Raw genomic sequence first — 17,873 nt, forward strand, 5'->3', positions numbered from 1 at the left:
CCTTGACCACTATTTTTCCAAGAATTCTGAGGAAAAATAGATAATATGACAGTTAAAAGGATGCAGGCCAGCTATTTTATGCTCACCAGAGGTATGAAAGTGCCAAGAAGTTAAATAGGTGGTGCAGACACAAAAAGTGAGAGTAGCAGAAAAGCGCAGTGATGTTGGCTAAGCAGAAAGTACTGCTAAAGTAAATAAATCACCTGGGAAAAGAGGTGCATTTTCCCACTCTTATCTCTCTCTGGTATAGTAATCTCAGGAGACGCGGGATTTGTAAGAAGAGATTGCATGTTTTGACTGAACTTGTGAGGAGAAGGAGTGTTGGAGCAATACCTGATCTTTTCTTGGTGCTTGTGAGCATATTGTTAAGAGTAATCAAACTAGTTTCTAGCAAAATATTTTAATAAAATATTTAAGTCTTTGGTAGTGTAGTCTGCCCCTAAGAATCAGTGGAAGTCGTGACTATACTTGAAGAGCAACTGTTAGGCCCTGATTGGAAAGGCTATGTAATTCTGTTGAGTCATTCAGTGGCTTTGTMTGCCTTCTAGACTAAAATGCCAAATAGTTGAAGTGCTTGCATATTGTATTTTCTTTGTTATTTCTATTTGCTATTTTCTATTAGTAACTCATATTTTTCCTTTCTTGTTAATGGAAGAAAAAAATATTCTTTCCGAGTCTGTACTTGGTTAGGGAAAAAGAAGCGAGTAATGAAATTGCTCTGGTTTGTGCCAAAGAGCTCCACGTGCGAGGGGGTGAAGTTGTCCTTGTCRCTCTTCCTGCAGTGTTACTTTTTTTCAACACTTTGAAATCCTCAGTAAGAGAATAGTTTGTCAGAGGATGAGAAAAAGTAATATTCAAGAATTGTTCTTTCTAGCTTGCTTTCTAGTCTCAATATGCAAGGTAAGAATGTTCACTGAGAAAGCTGCAGTTTTATGACTCATTCTAGTGTCTAGTAAAAGYCATGAAATAAAACAACCTCCCATAAATGCACTTTTAAAACTATGCTCCAGATTTCTTTTCCTCCAGTATGTTTCACTAGTTAAAAGTTCAGTAAGATCAGCTCAGCGAGGTCAGAAGGTTTTCCTTTCCAATTTGTACTGTAGTGCTGAGCAAGGGATACAAGTCCCAAGCAAAAGTGATTGGTTTCTCCTGTGTTAGAACTAATTTTTGGCTTTTCATCTCAAATTCCCTGACAGTCTGTAAATAAATATTTTTTAGCACAAAAGAGAACAGATTGCCATCTTTGGTAATAGATGGACCAAAAGTTTTCCTCATTGGAATTTAACTCTTATTAAATCAATTTCTTTATCAAAAGAAGTGATCTTGCATTTTCATTGTGTGCTGTCATTGCAGATTGATTGTCCACTAGATTTTCAATGTGTCCAGAGTTTAAATAATTCCAGAGAAAATGAAATAGCCAGTCTGTTTGTGCTCCTGATACCCAGACTAGTTGTGCAGTGTCCGTAGTAGCTGAGGGCTAGTGAACCTCATTACAGCTGTGCTGTGGTCAGCACCTGGGTTGGGGCCGGGCAGGAGAGCAGCAGGAGGGACGAGGTGTTGCTGCCTCAGAGTGGCTAAGCTGGACTCACCGTCTGAGGTGCCTGCAGTGCCGGCCCTCGCTGGGTGCTGCTGGCTCTGGCCCTGCGCCATGGCCTCTGGCCGAAGAGCCGCGCAGAGCTCGTTGTTGTGACCTGCTGTATCGCTCATGCGAGCTTTGCTGGTTGCTCTGCATCAGTGTTGAGCTCAGAAATGTGAGTGGAAACATCAAGAGTAACTGCATGACTTTGCAGCCTGCCTCTCTCTAAAGCTAAAGGCACCGGCTCGCCAGGCTGGCAGGCTTCACTCCGCCACCAGGCGCAGGCCCCGCTGGGTGAGGAGCTGCGTTGAAGCCCTGTTAGCAGCTCCCGCGGCCAGGCCGGTACCTGCGGTGTCTCGGAGGAGCTCATTAGCTCCAGCACGGCGCTTTTAACCACGGCCCTCGGCTTTGCGCTTGATTCACGTTTAGTCAGCTCGGAGCATGGGCCGGCTGAGCCGGTGTCTGCAGCCACGCTAGGAAGCGGCTGTGCCACCGAGTCCCATCGGCACAGCCTGCAGCACCGGCTGGGAGCTCTGATGCTCTAGGGACTTCAGCAAGGAATAAACAGAGAGGAAAAAAAAAACATATCTGAGATTACACTCTTGTACTTGCAAAACTTTGAGCTAGAAAGTAACTTACCAAGTGACTAGGATGCGCCACCTTAATCCTGGTTGTTTTTTATTTCACTGCTGCTATCTATCAACTCAAAGGTTGGTTCTAAAAGTGAGGCTATCTCAAGAATTTTTCCTTTGTAGGTTTTAGGACTGGGAGTAGTTAGATCACACAAGAGAACAGAAAGAAGACGTTGTTGTTTCTCTGCTTTCTAACCAGAAAGCTGTTTTCCCAGCACGGATCATTGCAGCTGTAGTAATAAGAACTCAACTAGGAAAGGTTAAAAAGATGCAAATTATGAATCCTCAGAACTTCTTAAATCCCTTCTTCAGCAAAGTTTACAGAAGGAAGATGCAAAAAAAAGAAAAAAAAAGTTTTAGATTAGCAGTGAAAAATTTTCTCTTAGAAAATCTTGGGTTTTTTTTTTTCCAGTTTGAGTTTGTGTCATATTGGTTTCTGTGGGCTTAACCATGAATGTTTTTTAAGGAAAGGAAAATTAATTGGGAATTCTGTAATAATTGTTATTCAGTGTTTGGCAGCCTGGGCTGCCTGAAGGACAGTTCACTAGGGGAAAAGCTAGTTATGGGTTTTATTGACTCTGGACTGTAACTACTCTGGGTTTTTTTTGGCAATTGACACTTTATTTTTGTAAATAAAAATTTCTCAGGTATCTGAAACTCTGCGTTATCCTATAATTTTCACTTTACAAAACATTTTTCATGAAAAAGATACTTTGGAAGCAGCATTTCTGGGCAAGTGAAATGATACTTTAAAGTAGAAACTTGTTGCAGTTAAGTGTTTCCAACAAGCTCCTTTTTATTACAGAAATACTTTTGAAAATTGATTTATTTGCTCTTCTTCAGGTTGCTGATTTAAAAAAAAAAAATGATTTAAATGATAAAATGCTGATTGAAAGGGGAAGAATTTTTCAAACAAAGATACCGGAGTGCTCTTTGCTTTACTGATGAGAGAGAAAAGCGAGAAGCCTGTACTGMTGTGTGAGTTACTAGGTACTTGTCATAAAATACCCTTCACTTTTGACTGCTTGTTTCAGCTACGACTGTAAAATTCTGCTTTTTAATCACTGATTCAGGTGCTTGGATCAGAACAGAAATGAAAATTCCCCTCCTATCAAAACTTTTCTATTTTCAGTACTATTGCATGACTTTTTTAATGAGTGTGAAAAGTTTTTTACATGCTGAAAGTGCACTTTGTTGAAACTGAGACAGAAATGTCTTTTCCCTCACAAATAATTTGAATGATTTTTATCACATTTTCTTGTGTAATGTAACTCCTCTTTATTAAAGTTTTTATTTTTCTATAGCATGGTGTTTGAGATGGATTACCTGAAAAATGTACAAGGTGAAATTTAAGAATTATTTAAACTTCTTGCTATTTGCTGTTAGATTTATTACCAATTTCTGACATAGCAAGATCCCTGGAATGGGTTTTTCAAAACAAGGTGTGGAGGCCTTCAGTTTGGGACTAAGCAGATAGAGCTCAGATGTGAGAAAGCATGCTTGGTTTTCATGTTTCTGGACTAGGCAAAATCTTTTTAGATTTTATATTATATTATATATTTTAATTTAATATTAAATATTTCCTAGTTAGAATAATTTACCTGCAGGTTAGCCATGGCCTGCCCTTAAGCACTGCTTCATCCATTTCTCTGTGGTCAGCATGGAGTTAGCTATTCTCTGTGGTGTCCCATCACACAGCATGACTGATGAACCTTTTAACATTACTGCAAGGCAAATATTTTAATTCCACTGATATCTATTCTAGGTCTGATGGTTCAATTGAGTATGGCATATCAGTCAACATAATTGGGTAATTAGGCAAATATTGAAACTAAAGGCTCCTCTTCCATTCCTACGCTGACACTTGGATGATCCTTCAGCTGCCAACCTTGGCTCATGCTCTCTTCTGTTTTTCCTCATTTTCTGTCAAAGCCTAAGCATTCCTAACTTTTTAACTAGCTTTTCATGCCTAATTTTCAGAAGTTTCTGGAGCCAGTATGAGTGTATGATCTGCTTTTCAGTTCATAGTATCTGCTCTGCCAGTCTGCTTTATAATTTTGGAAATTGCTTTGGAACACCTTGTGCATAAAAACATCAGAAAGGAAACTTTATTCCCTGTCCTTTCAAGTGATTTACCACATCAAGCAATTTCTCTCAGCACCCTGAGAGAAACTGGCACAGTTTCAATGTGCAAATGCTTTAAGAATTTCTGTTTTTTTTTTTTTTTTTTCAGCATAATTTTTTGAAGGATAAAGAATGTAGACAAGCCTGTAATTTATATGCTGTGTCAAGAYGTCCTTACTTAAAAAGTCTGTCTGGTTAGAAGTTATTATTCAAGAAGTTGTTATTATTCAATGTCTTTGGAATAATACTTTTTAAAATACTGATACTGTAAAACTTGTTAAACAATTATTGACAGCTTAAACATAGATGAACGTATTGCTGTCAGAAAAGAGTAAAACAATATGTAAACCACTAAACAGGAAAAAATGACGGAAGCCCTGAAGTTTACTAAAAACATATAGTGAAGCTAACCCTTGAGAAATCATGTCCTACTGCTCATATTATCCCATCTTAAAAATTATTTTCTTTACAATGAAATGCGATGATGCATACAAGTGCATTTGCTCTTTAAAAAAAGTACAAAATACGTTTAAACCATCACTTCACAGGGGAAGAAAGGTTTGGATAGCATGGAATGGCACAGCTCAAATTTTTGAGAACTGTCCCAGGCATTTTCCTGGGGTAGGAAGAACGTTGTCATGTCCAGGTAAGGACAGCATTTAAATGGGAAATGCCATAGTTGGATGTATGACTGCAGATGAATATTCATCAAAGTCCTTGATAGTCAACAAGGTTCCTCTCCTGTTTTCCACAACAAAACAGGCAAAATATACAGGGGAGCTTGTCCTTCATGGCTCATTGTCTGGTTGACTAGTTGGTAGCATTATGGTAGCACAGCAAACTTAATGACCCATGTAGCTAATTTATAAGCAAGGAATTAGTTTTTAAAAAAGGCAGTCTGTGGAGTGCTCTCTAGATTTGTCTGTTTAGACCTTCTGCCAGTCACACCATGGTGATATATTGATGCCGCTTGTCACTGTTTGTCTGTGCTGTAGAAAATACAATGCCAAGAACTGTAATCCTTATAAACAAGAATGCATAAATATTTGCATTCATTTTTGGCTGATGTGAGGTCTGTCCTTTTACTGTCTATGTATGTTTTCCCAGGGGCCAAAAAAAACCCGACCCCGCCTCTCAAATGCTCATTGACCCGACGCTTGATATATTCACAGAGGATGGAAAGTTCCACTCCAGTGAAAAAAATCTGTGCAATTACTATTATTGTTGGGATGAACTCCATTTTTCCTCATTGTGGCAAGTGGCCAGAATCCCTTCTATGCCACCATATTGCCTTTTAATTAATTGCTTTTAGTCTTAGTAGTGCAAACACTGCTCATTCCTCTTGATACTGTAATAGTGTTTACTGCACAATGGAGCAGCTGCTATACAAAACTTAACACCAAAACTGCATTTTGTGTCAGATCTGTCTCATTTCTCTTTTATACTGACCCTCCGTGTCACAAAAGTAAATGATCTGTGGTGCTACACAGATCATTCCATTTCTTTCACAGATATTTTGTCTAAAGAAAATATTTTACTATTTTATAATGCTTGCTTTGTTTTCTCATTAGTCATGCCTGTAATACTCTTCTTTTGGAACTACATAGAGTTGTTTTCAAAACACTCTATTCCTGTGCTGTACTTAAAGAGAAAGTTCTAAGTAAGAGAGAATTTCTCTTTGCTAGGTGGAATGTACTGTTGGTTAAAGAGATTGATAGAGCAGGTAGAAAAGATAAATTTATGTATAGCCTTGTCCTCCCCCTTTGCAGATGAGTGCATGAGTGTCAGCAGAATAAAAGAAGTAAGCGTGCTCTGAGATGAAGTTAGATCAATTTTTCTAATTTTAAAATAATTGAAAAAAATCCTGGTGTTTCTGTTACTTTCTTTAGTTGTAAATGGTTTCTATATCTAGTTAAAAATAAAAGAAACAATAGAAGTACCTAATTTGAGACTTGCAAAAATGTGGTGAAGATGTAGAATCTTCCCCTCCAAACGAAATAGGTGTAGTTTGCCACCCTCAGTGATCCACCCATATTCAGTAGCTCGCAAGGATGCTTTTTTGAGTAAATGGGTATTTATGGTGTACAGACAGGAATGCTTGGTATCTCCACTGGCGGTTGAGGCCCTCATCCTAACCCGGTTTTGAAATACAACTTTCATTAACATGTAGTTTATAGAGACAAGTGTCTCCTCTATAGGATGAAAAATGAAGGATGTTTCTAGAGTTTTAAAGAAATTCCAGTTTGTGTCCTGCAAGCTGTTATATATTTGAATGTTCCTGGCTTGCTCAGAGACGCTGTTTCAAGCTCTCTTATAAAGAAGAAATTGTGCACAAAATCTGAAATATTTCATTTAGGTGAAGGAATGACTAGATTTCCAGAATTAAGGATGGAGAGGAGAGCTCTTTTTCTAGGCTGGTATATTTTTCTGGGTTAGCCAGAATGTTTGATCCTTATTTGTTCAGAAAATAGAAAATTAACAGCAATTGTTCTCTCCTGAGCTAATTGATATTGTGTTAAAGCTCCCAAAGGACCATTAGTGTCAGGATTCTCACTATTTGAGCATTGAAATTTTCATAAACTTTYATTGATAGGAAATTCCACAGCAGGACTGGTTTGTCAAAATTACCATATCCAGGTTGATGCCACATCCTCTCTTGCCCTTGAGTCTATGATAGCAGCCTGTGCATGCGTACACTTAGAAAGATGACTGTTATTTACTCTTCCATTTCTCCTGATCAGAGAGGGTAGAGATATAAACAATACCTAGATCCTAGAAAGCTACTAAGTAGTAGCAGCAATCTTGAAATCTACTTCAATGATTTCATTACAATCTATAATTCCACCTATAGTTTATTAATAATTTAATTGTGTTTCTAAGTCGCTTGTGTCAATATATCTTTTTATTACATACTCAGTGTAGTACAGCCATGTGCTGTATAGAAAACCGGTGTTATTGTCAAAATGCTGTTTGGATCAACAGCATACCCTTTTAAAATTATATCTTTTAATTAGGCATTGACATCTGGTATGGACTGTGGATGCTTGTTTGCACACCTGCAGACTTTGATATAAAGAGATGTGTAGTATCTGGAGAATTTGACTGCAGAGGGAGTTTAGCAATTTTGCAGAATTTGAATGTATAAGAATTGTAAAATTTGCATGCCACATAGGTTCCAGATACTTAAAGCTGTTCATAACATAAATAACATGTACCCTCTTCCACTGAATTTCATAACTGACTGAATAGTAAAGGGATAAACTTTTCAATACTCAAGTTTTGGCAAGTGGGAAATAGTTTAAATGCTATAAATCAAGGTGGGTTTAAAACTTCTATTAAGGGAAGGAAATAGAGGAGGGCAATAGTTATCTATGAAGCAAATATATTCCCCAGTATCCAGTGAGCGAAATCAACTCAGCATTAACAGTCTTTATAACAACCTTGCTTGCTCCAAAATTTAGCTTTATTCACAGAAAGATCTGAAGGAGGATACCCATGCCTTGTCAAAATATTGCTTTCACCTACCTTTAAGTACTCACTGAGCTGATTACAGGATCTTGAAATTAAGGCTCAAGTAAAGAATTTGCCATAGCAATGTTGACATTTCATGTTCCAGAAGAGATGACTCATCCTCCTTCTGCACTGCTCTCCTTTACCAGAAGATCTTCCTCCTGGGAGATGAACACTTGAAGCAAGATCTGTGCTTCGTGTGATTGGCTTATCTTGCCTTCAGTTACACGTATATTTGTCCCAGTTTTCTCATTGTTCCATATACTTTTCTAAGTCAGAGGAAAGTTAGGAAAAGATAGAAAAAAATTATGTGCAGGCAAGTTAATTATGTGCAGGGAAGAAGACCAAAAAAGTGATTTTTGATCCCTAAAATGCTATTTGTTTTGCTTGTTAAAATGTGTATTCCTCTCAGACACTGGTTTTCTTGCACAGTATTTATAGGTTCCAGACTCCAGGATGCAGCAAGCTGTCCTGTGTCCAATGCAGGAAGGACCACTTCTGCAAACTGCTCTGAATGCTTGAGCTGTGTCGCTTGTCCTGCAAGCCCCTTTCCCTCCTGGTATAACCTAGGCAAAGTATGAAGCATCAGTGCTGTGAAGAAGCCTGAAACCCTCTTCCTTTGCAATCGTAATTGTATCTTGACAGCTGATATATAAACTTTGACTGCTTATTTACTCACCTATAGACACTGAGTATAAGGACTTCCAGGACACCAAGGTACGTGTTGCTTGTTTCCTGGCTTTGTAACATCTAGAAGGAATTATACATGCTCCCCAAATCATTTATTTTCAGTACCTATATCAGGAAAAACCTTTCCCACTTAGACTGATTTTGTTTGCTYGGAGAAGAGAAAGGAAGGAAAAAAACAAAACCACAGCAGTCATATCTTGAGTTTGCATTCCTGCAGTAATTTGGCTGGGCGAGTGAGGTGAATCAGAAAATGAGGTTAGCATCAGCACAGAAAAGCTGATACCGGTTAGAGAAATAAAAGCATCTAGACTAAAAGAGAATGCCTTGGTATCATGTGCTTGCAAACTGCAGAAGACCTTGAGGGACCAAAGTCTCACTGACACATCCCGAGCTGAGGAATTAGCTTCCTACCAGCCATGATCTATTTTACAGCTGGTCAAAAGCAATGAGACTTTAAATCCTGTGTCTTAATTGCTCATTTGGCAACACTAGCACTGTGAGATATTGTACAGCCTTTTGTCGTAATAAAAATTAATCACACACATAAATGCTACATCATTAGTGCCCTGATAATAAGGAAATCCTGCTGTACTCTTTGACCACCAGACATGATTGAATGACATTGAACTCATTCTCTGCCACTCTCCCTGGCTACTGAAGGCTGTAATAATAGAAGATGAGGTTACGTCAGATTTTTTTTTCTTAAGTGCTTTGTTATCGTTATTCGGGTGTATTGTTTGTTTGTTTTGATTTTTTTGTACCAAACCAGTAAAATCTCTAGCTTTCTGATGTTCTGAAGAACATATATTCCTTGTGAGTCTGTCCTTTTCATCAAGAGGATGATGAGCTCTGCTTAGGCTGAAAGAGTGAATTACTGTGTCCTGATCAGGCTGCTACTTACCAGGTAGCTTTAATCCTGTGCAGATTACCTGTGACTTTTCCTCAGTGGTCTAGAGATCTTGATGGCTACTGAAGGGGCCCCAGTAAGGAAACAGGAAGGTTTCCTGGGCTGACATGATGAGACAGTCAGTGTGCTTTAAGGTGTTCTTCAAGTCCACTGTGTTCTCCTGCCTTTGTGCAGCATCTGTCAAAGGAGATCAGCGTAACTGTGTTTGGCTCATTGTCTTTATCCAAAATGGATTATTAGTGCTTTTATGTTTTCCCAAGATTTTCCTCTGTTATCCTGAGGCTAAACCTGTGCATTTTAAAGACAGTAGTGGGAAATGAAAGGTAAATGTGTTTAGTTTCCTAATAACATAGATGCCTGCATTTGACAGTAAGTTTTGTAAGTATACTGCTGGGAAAGTTTGTATTTTGTTAGTGAGAAATATGAAGGGGAAAAAAAAAGAATTTCTACAAGCTGCTTTCCTTTAGTGTTTTGTTTTCCAATTAGTGTGGTCTACCCTAGTGGCAGAAAGAAGCCTTCAGGATGCATGCAGACTGTCTGACCCACAGGAAAATAATACTTCCTTCACTACTAATCTTTAGACTTAGCATGTTAAGTTACCTCTAGCTGTGAGAAGTAGGAGTTACAGGATTAGGAACTTAAGTCTACTCTTGCCATAGGTAGGAAGTTCTCCTCCGCTGGACAGCAGCCCTGGCAGCTCCATCCCTGGAGAACTGCTGGTTTTCCCTCTCRTCAGTACGGTGTCGTTCATTCGGCTAATTGGGCAGTTTTAACTAGGTCAGTCAACTCATTCTCTGGATCTGTCAGGCAAGAGAGAGCTGGATGCAAGAGTGCAAAGTGAAATATGTCTGATTCTGTTGGGCTTAGCCCTTGATTTATTGTCTGATAGTGCAGAATTGGACTTCACTGTCAAACCAAGTGCTGTAAACCAGACACACACAAGTACAAGCAAAGAAGTRTTTTGGGGCTAATTGTGCATATTTTGTCTGTCTTTCAGCTGTGACTCTGTCCTCACATACCACACTTTTACTGATGAAATAATGGATTAACAGATAGCATACCCAGTTCTTTGATCTAGAAATGTGGTGTTCTCCTGCCAAAGCAAGTAATGAGCTTCTAAGGGAAAGGGTATGTGATCTCTGGTTATTGCAGCATAACACTGTCTGTATTAATGGAATATTTGTTTAAGATAAAAGATGGGTTTGGGGGGAGTCATGGACAATAACTTATTAGTGTAAAATCTAGGCGTTTTATGTTTCAGTTGGCACTGCGGAGATTCAGAGTGTTTTGCTGTGCAGTGAATGAAACGGCAAAGCTGCATCTTGGACCTCTGAAAAGGGCATAAGCAAAAAGTTACATCCCGTCTTTTGGCAGAAAGCCTGCCCTATGGTAATATCACAGCAAGGTTTTCTTTGCGTGTGTGATCCAGTCGTATTACAGTTTTGCTCATTTCTGAATACAGGATGCATAAAATTAGTTGGCACCTTAGTGCACATCAGAGCTGTCATGGCTCATGAAAACTTGAAAGGATGCTTTTTTAAATAGTCAGGGGAAAGTGAGGCTTCCTGAAGAAAATTGAATTCTGTGTTGATTGAACAGTACTTTGTTTCTGTCTTTTATGTGCCAGATTCTCCTCTCCAAGCAGAGCAGATCTGCCCTGAATACATAGAGGACATGTAAATAACAGCAATGGGAGATCAGCATAAATGTAGACAAATTCTATATACATCTAAGATGATTTATCTCTGTTAGCCGRAGTAACAGGCTATTTCTAAATATCCCCTGGTAATACCAAGGCACAGTAATGTATTTCTTTGCCATGCCTTGAAACTTTCAAGGATCTCAAGTTAACAGTTTAACAGCTTAATAAGTGAGAGTTAAACTAGCTTGAAAGAAACCAAGTTAGTGGATTGACTCTGGCAAAGCATTTTCCAAAAGATGTGTGGAATTCAGCATGATTTATTGGGGTAGGTGAGGCCTTCCAACATGGAAAGGAGACGTGAATCATGTATAACATGATTAAATCAGGTTCATAATCAGTTCAAAGAATATCCCATTTACTTGCTAAAGGGAGAASTAATCCCAGCAGAATTGCCCTACAACATGCTAGATAAGTAAAGTAGTAGTGAGTGAGTCCTATAATCCAGAAACAAATACTCATCTTCATATAAGAGTTATCAAAAACAAAAAATCCCACAAAGAGTGGAAGAGGAAAATAGATCAAAGAAAGGGAAATCTTTTAGTCTAGATAGTTAAGGGAAGATTACAGTAAATATATTTATTATTAGTGCCTAGCAATGTATTTGGAATAATGACTCACACTCTAAAATATTGCAGTCTAGATATGTAGATTAAGATGCATTGCAAAGAGATGCAGGTTACACAAGTTCATGGTAAAATGAAGACTAGGAAAGGTCTCCCAAGTGTGACCGAACACAGATATCACAGGTTTAGATGGACTTTTCCACCACTGGCAGTGAGCATTCACGAGAACAAGATGCCATTAACTAAAAGGCAGAGTACATGTTCTGATGTTAAGAAGATCACTCTGGGAAGACTTAAAAAAAAAAAAAAAAAAAAAAAAAAGAAAACATACATTCTTCTACAGTTCTTATAAACTTTATACCATTTACTATATACCATTTTTTTCATGGTATATTGTAAATCTTCTAGTTAAAAAAAAAATACTGCTGCTTTCTCCTGGAGACGTGAAAGTGTGTCAGGAAAAGAGGTGATCTGGGAGTGAGGCCTGAGAGTCAAAATCAGTATTAAAGTTAGTGGCAGTGGAAAGAGTAAACAAGTCAGTTCTTGCTGTTGTTTCTTCTCTGATCCTTCATATCTTTTTTTTCCCCCCTAAGTTTTCTATTTCCAGCAATCAATTCTGCTCAACAACTTTATTAACGTGTTTAGCATTTCATTTCAAAGACTAGACTTGTGCCTTCTGTGTCACTGTGCCTCCCCTGAGGGCATCTGCCTTCCCCAGCGTAAATGCAGAGCTGTAGCTAATGTCAGCTTCAGCCTCACTAGCAGCTTTGATGGTCTCTGCTTTCCTTCGGCTCCTGTAAGGCTGCACTTCTTTCACCCTCAGGGTTAGCAGCAGCTCTGAAGGGTCAGGCTTGCTAGAAAGTAGCTGCCTGGACAGCCAAATGCTCCCAGGACAGGGATTTCTCCACAGGAGCACTACCCTGTATGCTAACATGAGAGGAGGCGAAGCCTCTGGCTACCAATAATGGAAGAATCATTTATATAATTAATCAACATAATGTGCRGTGTGTAGCAGTAAACCTGGATCTCACCTGGGATCCGTTGTTTTGTGAAATACAAATTCAGCTCACTGAACTTACTCAAGTTACAATRCAGAATTATTAAGGGTGCACTCGTGCTTGTAGTTGCAAGTTTTTGCTTTGGAGAGAAGGTATTTTACTGTTAATACGGTTGACTCTTTTCTGAAGACTTCTTTTTAAATCTTCATTGAATGGCAAACAAGAACTAAGACTGTTTACCWCAGAAATGTGCCATTTCTGCAGTCCACAGCCTCTCACCAAGCGATTCAAAGTCTCCAAGCTCTGTTCAGACAGACTTCTGACCTGCACAGTTACTGCTTTMATGGTCCTTTATAGAGCTGGGCACAGCAGTGGGCGGAAGGTGGGAGGACGTGGGAGATGGCACAGCCTCCTGCAGCAGTTCACATAGTGTTGTTGCTCCCATTACTGCATCCACTCTAGCTTTCTAGTTGGTTTGTGGTTTGCATGAGTTGTTCCTTTATTTTACTGCAATGATMTTTCAGGAAACAAGACAAACGTTAAAAATAACCATGTCTCATCATTTATTTTTATGAATTTGTATTATTTTAGGCAGCAATTACTGGCTGACTCACTGGCAAAGTGCCGCTTTAAGTAAACTTAGTCCAAGATTTGAACAAGAATGAGCTTATTTGAAGAGATGCCAACAAGTTAAGGTTGTAGCCTTGTCAGTGATGTCAGTGATAACATTACAAGTTCTATCATGTCCTCTGTAAACTGTCATAACCTTTAAGCAGGGGCTTCAACAAACTGAATTGCTTATGTCAAATAAAGTAATGGCTAGACTAGAATAAATGGCAAGTTCAGGAGGCTCTTTGTGGAGCCTTAAATTGATTCCTGGTTTTAATAAGTACAGAAAAGATTTTTGCAAAGATTGTTTTATGGTTTCTTTGTCTAAAGCACCTGTATTTCAGGAGTAGAACAGACATAGTCTGATAAAGACACAATTTCAATGCCTGTATGTATTATGCAGCTTGTCTGTAAYAGTGTGAAAAAATATAGGGTTGGAATAGCTAGCTTGTGGTGTTTCTAGACTGATAAAAAGTATCATAATAGTAATGTTATGATTGAATGGATAATGCAGTAGCAGTAATAGAAATAGRGTGCATCACTTATTGAACTGAACCAAAAGTCTTGATGCTATAAAACTTTTCTGCTGTTAAAATAGTTTCTCAGCTGACAATGACAGTGAATTTTTGAAGCATCTTTTCTTTTACTTCAAGTGAAATTCTGTGTTTAATGTGAAAGTAGAAAGGATGTTCTCCATGTTGGAATATTTCTTTTGAATGAGCCTGAAGCAAAGGGGCAAACAAATGACTTAATTCATGTCTGATCCAAACACAGAGGCAGAGGTAAAAGCCTTGTGCTTTGCACAAAAGCAACTGCAATTCACCCTTCAGGTTTCTGAGGGTATTAGGCTGAAGAGCCCAAGCCAACTGAAGAGTGAATGGAATTGGATGCAGCTAGTTCACTGCCAGCAATATGCATCAGCTTTTCCTAGCAGAGTTCAAGTTTTGTACTTCTCCTCTGGATCTTCTCTGACTTAACAAAAAAGAATGCTGCTGTAGAACCAGGTAGTCATCCAGAGGTGTTCAGCACATTTTGGGATTAACATCAATTTGTAAAGGGTTAGGAAGCCATTAGAAAATGGGAGACAAAAATAACAAGATATGGGCATTTTTAGTCAGTCCTCGTAACGTTTCCAGTCGTTGATTTATAGCTATTCATATTTGTATAGGTAGGTGATAACAGATGCTTWTTATTTGTATTTTTATCATCTTTATAACATTTTCCTAACGGTAGAGCTTACTAACCTTTACTTCACTCAAGTATTAGAATGGCATCCAGTGTGTTTTCTAAAGTGTTCTCCTCATAAGGCTTTTTAATATCATTTTTGTTTTTTCTTTTTTCCCTTTTTCCTTATTTCTCCCCATGTACRTTTTTCCCCATACTTCAAGAAAGACAAAAGACAAGTATACAACAATAATTGACAATTTATAGGAATTTATAGGAATTTACAGGTTCTAACCATTAAGTGAATGCAAGATTTTTCATTGGGGTGAAKATGAATCTTTTTAACAGATCTTACATTAAAGGTTTTGCAGCTAGTATGTGTTTTATCAGAMCATGCTGTCAGATCCTTTGAAAGATCCTAGACAAGTTATTATCAATTTAGGRAAAAATACAAAGAGCTTTTTTGTTTCTAAAGCTATAAACATGTTCACCTTGATTAATCTCCTGTTGAGAAAGACTCTACAACAAAGATAAGAGATCAACTTCTGTAACAGTCACTCCAGGTGATAGACAAGAAATGGGGAAACAGCTGGTCCTTTCCCGGTAAACGTTCCCTGTAGCTATTATTCACATTTGCTGTCTGGTGTTGCCTGTCCTTGCTTTCTTGAACTGTATACTTTGACCTATGACTGTACCTTGGATGGTTTGATTTGATATGTCTAGGGACATTCTTGTTCCTTGAGCAGGAGAAGTGCATGAAATGCTGTTGAGGTGGACCGGTGAGGATGCTGAAGGTAGAGCCTGGGTCCAGGCTCTAAAGATCCTGGTTTCATCTGGTACAGGGTGGTGTATTCTAGCTCYATTTTGGCCAAATTTCGGCATTATTTACTGATCTTTACTGTTCTTTACTGATCCTGTCAGCGTGCTTTGCTTGTTTTATTCAAATACTTTTATGGAAGTGAGGTATTTCTTGTTTTGTTTTTGCTTGAACTCAGCACTGCATCATCTTGCATTAGAAATGCAAAGTGATTAGCTGCTATGGAGAATCACCGTCCAATTTGTGTTTACACATAACGAAGAAGAGGGGTAACTGATCTGTGCTACTTTTTTCATCAGTAAAATGTCATTGTTCTGAGAAGATGTGGTTCTCACATTTTCTGTATCCTTTGCTGTCTGAAGTAGATTCTTAGCTCTCCACCTGCAAAGCATGCTCATCATGACCACAGGGTGATCAACTTCTAGRTAGCCTTGCATGCTTTCCAAACAGTCTACAGGTTGTGCAGAAATGGACATTTAGAATATGGCCAGAAATTGACATATATTTTTCCACCTGATGTTCCCTCTGTGGGCAGCTCCATTTAACACTTACAGGCTCCTTCTCCCCCTCAAAACATAATTCCTATGGGGCTGTCCGGATCACTCAGCTAGTTATTTCTGCTCTAACAACACRTGCTTCTCCTCCTCACACCCCCACCCTGGGTGCAGTTGTCCCTTCCATGCATCTRTGCCGAACAAGATGAAATTTCCCAAGCTTTGCGTTGCGATTGCCAAAATGAACTTGCCATCTCTGTCTCTCCTCCTGCCCAGCTGCCCTCGCTGCCGAGCGTGTCCTCCCAGCAGTGCTGCCTTCTGGTGAACAGCCTCCAGCAAGTGAAATCCCAGGAGACCGGGCTGCTCGGGTCGAGGTAATGCTACCTGCCAAGTTTGCCAAATTAGCCTATGATAATTACATGCTTAAGCTGGTCAGTTTTCATGGTTAATTCGGCCGGCAGAAAAAGCAGCAGCTATTTTTACAGCATAGATGCACCACGTAATTACCTGGAAGCCCTGCAGGCTGCTGGACTTTGAACGTGCGCAGGGTTTTTTCCTCCCCTCTAATGAGCGCCAGCAGGCTGGGCTGCTCGCAGTTGCCCTGGAAACTGAGATAAGGCATTGACCTGGTTCGCTGCACCACAGGCAGAGGAATATACATTAATCCTTACATTTGGGTTCCACACTGAGGCATTTTAGGGAGATAGGAAAGGTCAAACTTAGCTGTAAGCCTGTCCCTGCCTCARGGAGAAGGATCAAGCTGTAGATCCCTTGCAGAGGAGCCTGCATATGACCAGAATGGGAAGGAGTTAGTTGCTGCTGCTCTTGTATCTAATTGCAAACTCTATTCTGTGACCCCAGGCATGAGCATAGCATCTCGAGGGTCTCACTCGGGTCCCATCAGGCATTCCAAGTGGCTCTGGATMCCAAGCGTGGTGCTAGCAGAGGAGTTTTCCACCCGTACCTGCCCTGGGGTCTGCAGACCTGCTGTGGGAAGCTGGGCCTGGGTCTCCTGCAGCCGTGTTGCTGAACACGGAGGGCTCTGCTGAGCACTCAGACTCCAGCTATCGCAGATGATGCCCATCTGCTTTCACAAGGCTGCCTTCTGCAGGGAGCGCATCCTCTTCATGCAATTCAATGAGCTGCTCGCGATGCCGAAATTGCTTGTGTGCAGTAACCTTGGAGACTGCGTTGTTCTTGCTGCAGGGAGAAAGCTGTTGGAACTGAAGTTTTGTGGCCTAAAGGAGGCTTGACAGTGAAAATAGCAGGTTACAGGAGTACCTGTTAGGAGTGTAAATAGGAAAGACAATCTCTTTCGTGATTATGAGATATGTAATATTGYGTACGGCTTGTGAAAGCACAGGCTAAAGGTGGTTGTACCTGTAATTAAAATATGTGAAGGAGTTAAAATATCTGGAGGTAAAGATAGGCAACTACTTTAAGAAAGGTTAAAGTAAGCTTCACTTTGACTTGTTCCTTGGTATCTTTGACTGTTATAAAGACTAGAATCTTTTACTGCTATTTTTTCCTGTGGGAAAAAAAAAAAGATTGTGATACTTATGATAGAACAGATTATTCTAGTGAGCCTAGGTTGAGCTTAGGAGCCTAGTATTCTAGTTTACCCTAGGTTGACAAGGTAACTGGTTGGCAAATAGACCCAGGGATCCTAAATCAGCACTGTTGCTCTGCTGCAGGATTTCTAGCAGTGTCTAACTTGAAATAAATGARGACTAAGAATATGATGTGAATTTTAAAATACTTCTCTTTTTATATGARTGAAGTGGTAGACTGAGAGTGAAACCTGAGATTTTTCTGGTTTAAATCACAAGATTTCAATTTGATATTAAAAAATATATATATTTTTTTTTAATAAGCAAAACCAGAGAACTAAGTCCCTGAAACTTTCTTATTTAGAGCCTTTYTGAATTGCTCAGTTTGTGCTTTACCCTGGCATTTTCAAATGCCATTTTTTATCTGTACCTGTAAAACCGTGATTGTGTTTTGGAAGATATTTTAAAGTCTATGAGTTTGAGGACAGTCATACCAGATAACATATACAAGAAAAGAAAATTTATTCCAAGAGTGAT

General features: G+C 39.2%; 1 protein-coding gene across 1 annotated transcript in view; it reads left to right on the top strand.

The window, feature by feature from the left end:
• The window catches only part of ATP10B (ATPase phospholipid transporting 10B (putative)), a 116,085-nt gene that overhangs the window by 36,459 nt on the left and 61,753 nt on the right, over nt 1-17,873 (top strand). Inside the window, exon 3 of the mRNA XM_026047500.1 lies at nt 16,063-16,160. The gene's annotated coding sequence lies outside the window, so the exon portion shown is untranslated. The remainder of the gene's footprint in view (nt 1-16,062; nt 16,161-17,873) is intronic.

This window comes from Nothoprocta perdicaria, unplaced genomic scaffold, assembly GCF_003342845.1.
Source record: "Nothoprocta perdicaria isolate Ctin4 unplaced genomic scaffold, notPer1 scaffold_5, whole genome shotgun sequence".
NCBI classification, from domain to species: Eukaryota; Metazoa; Chordata; class Aves; order Tinamiformes; family Tinamidae; genus Nothoprocta; species Nothoprocta perdicaria.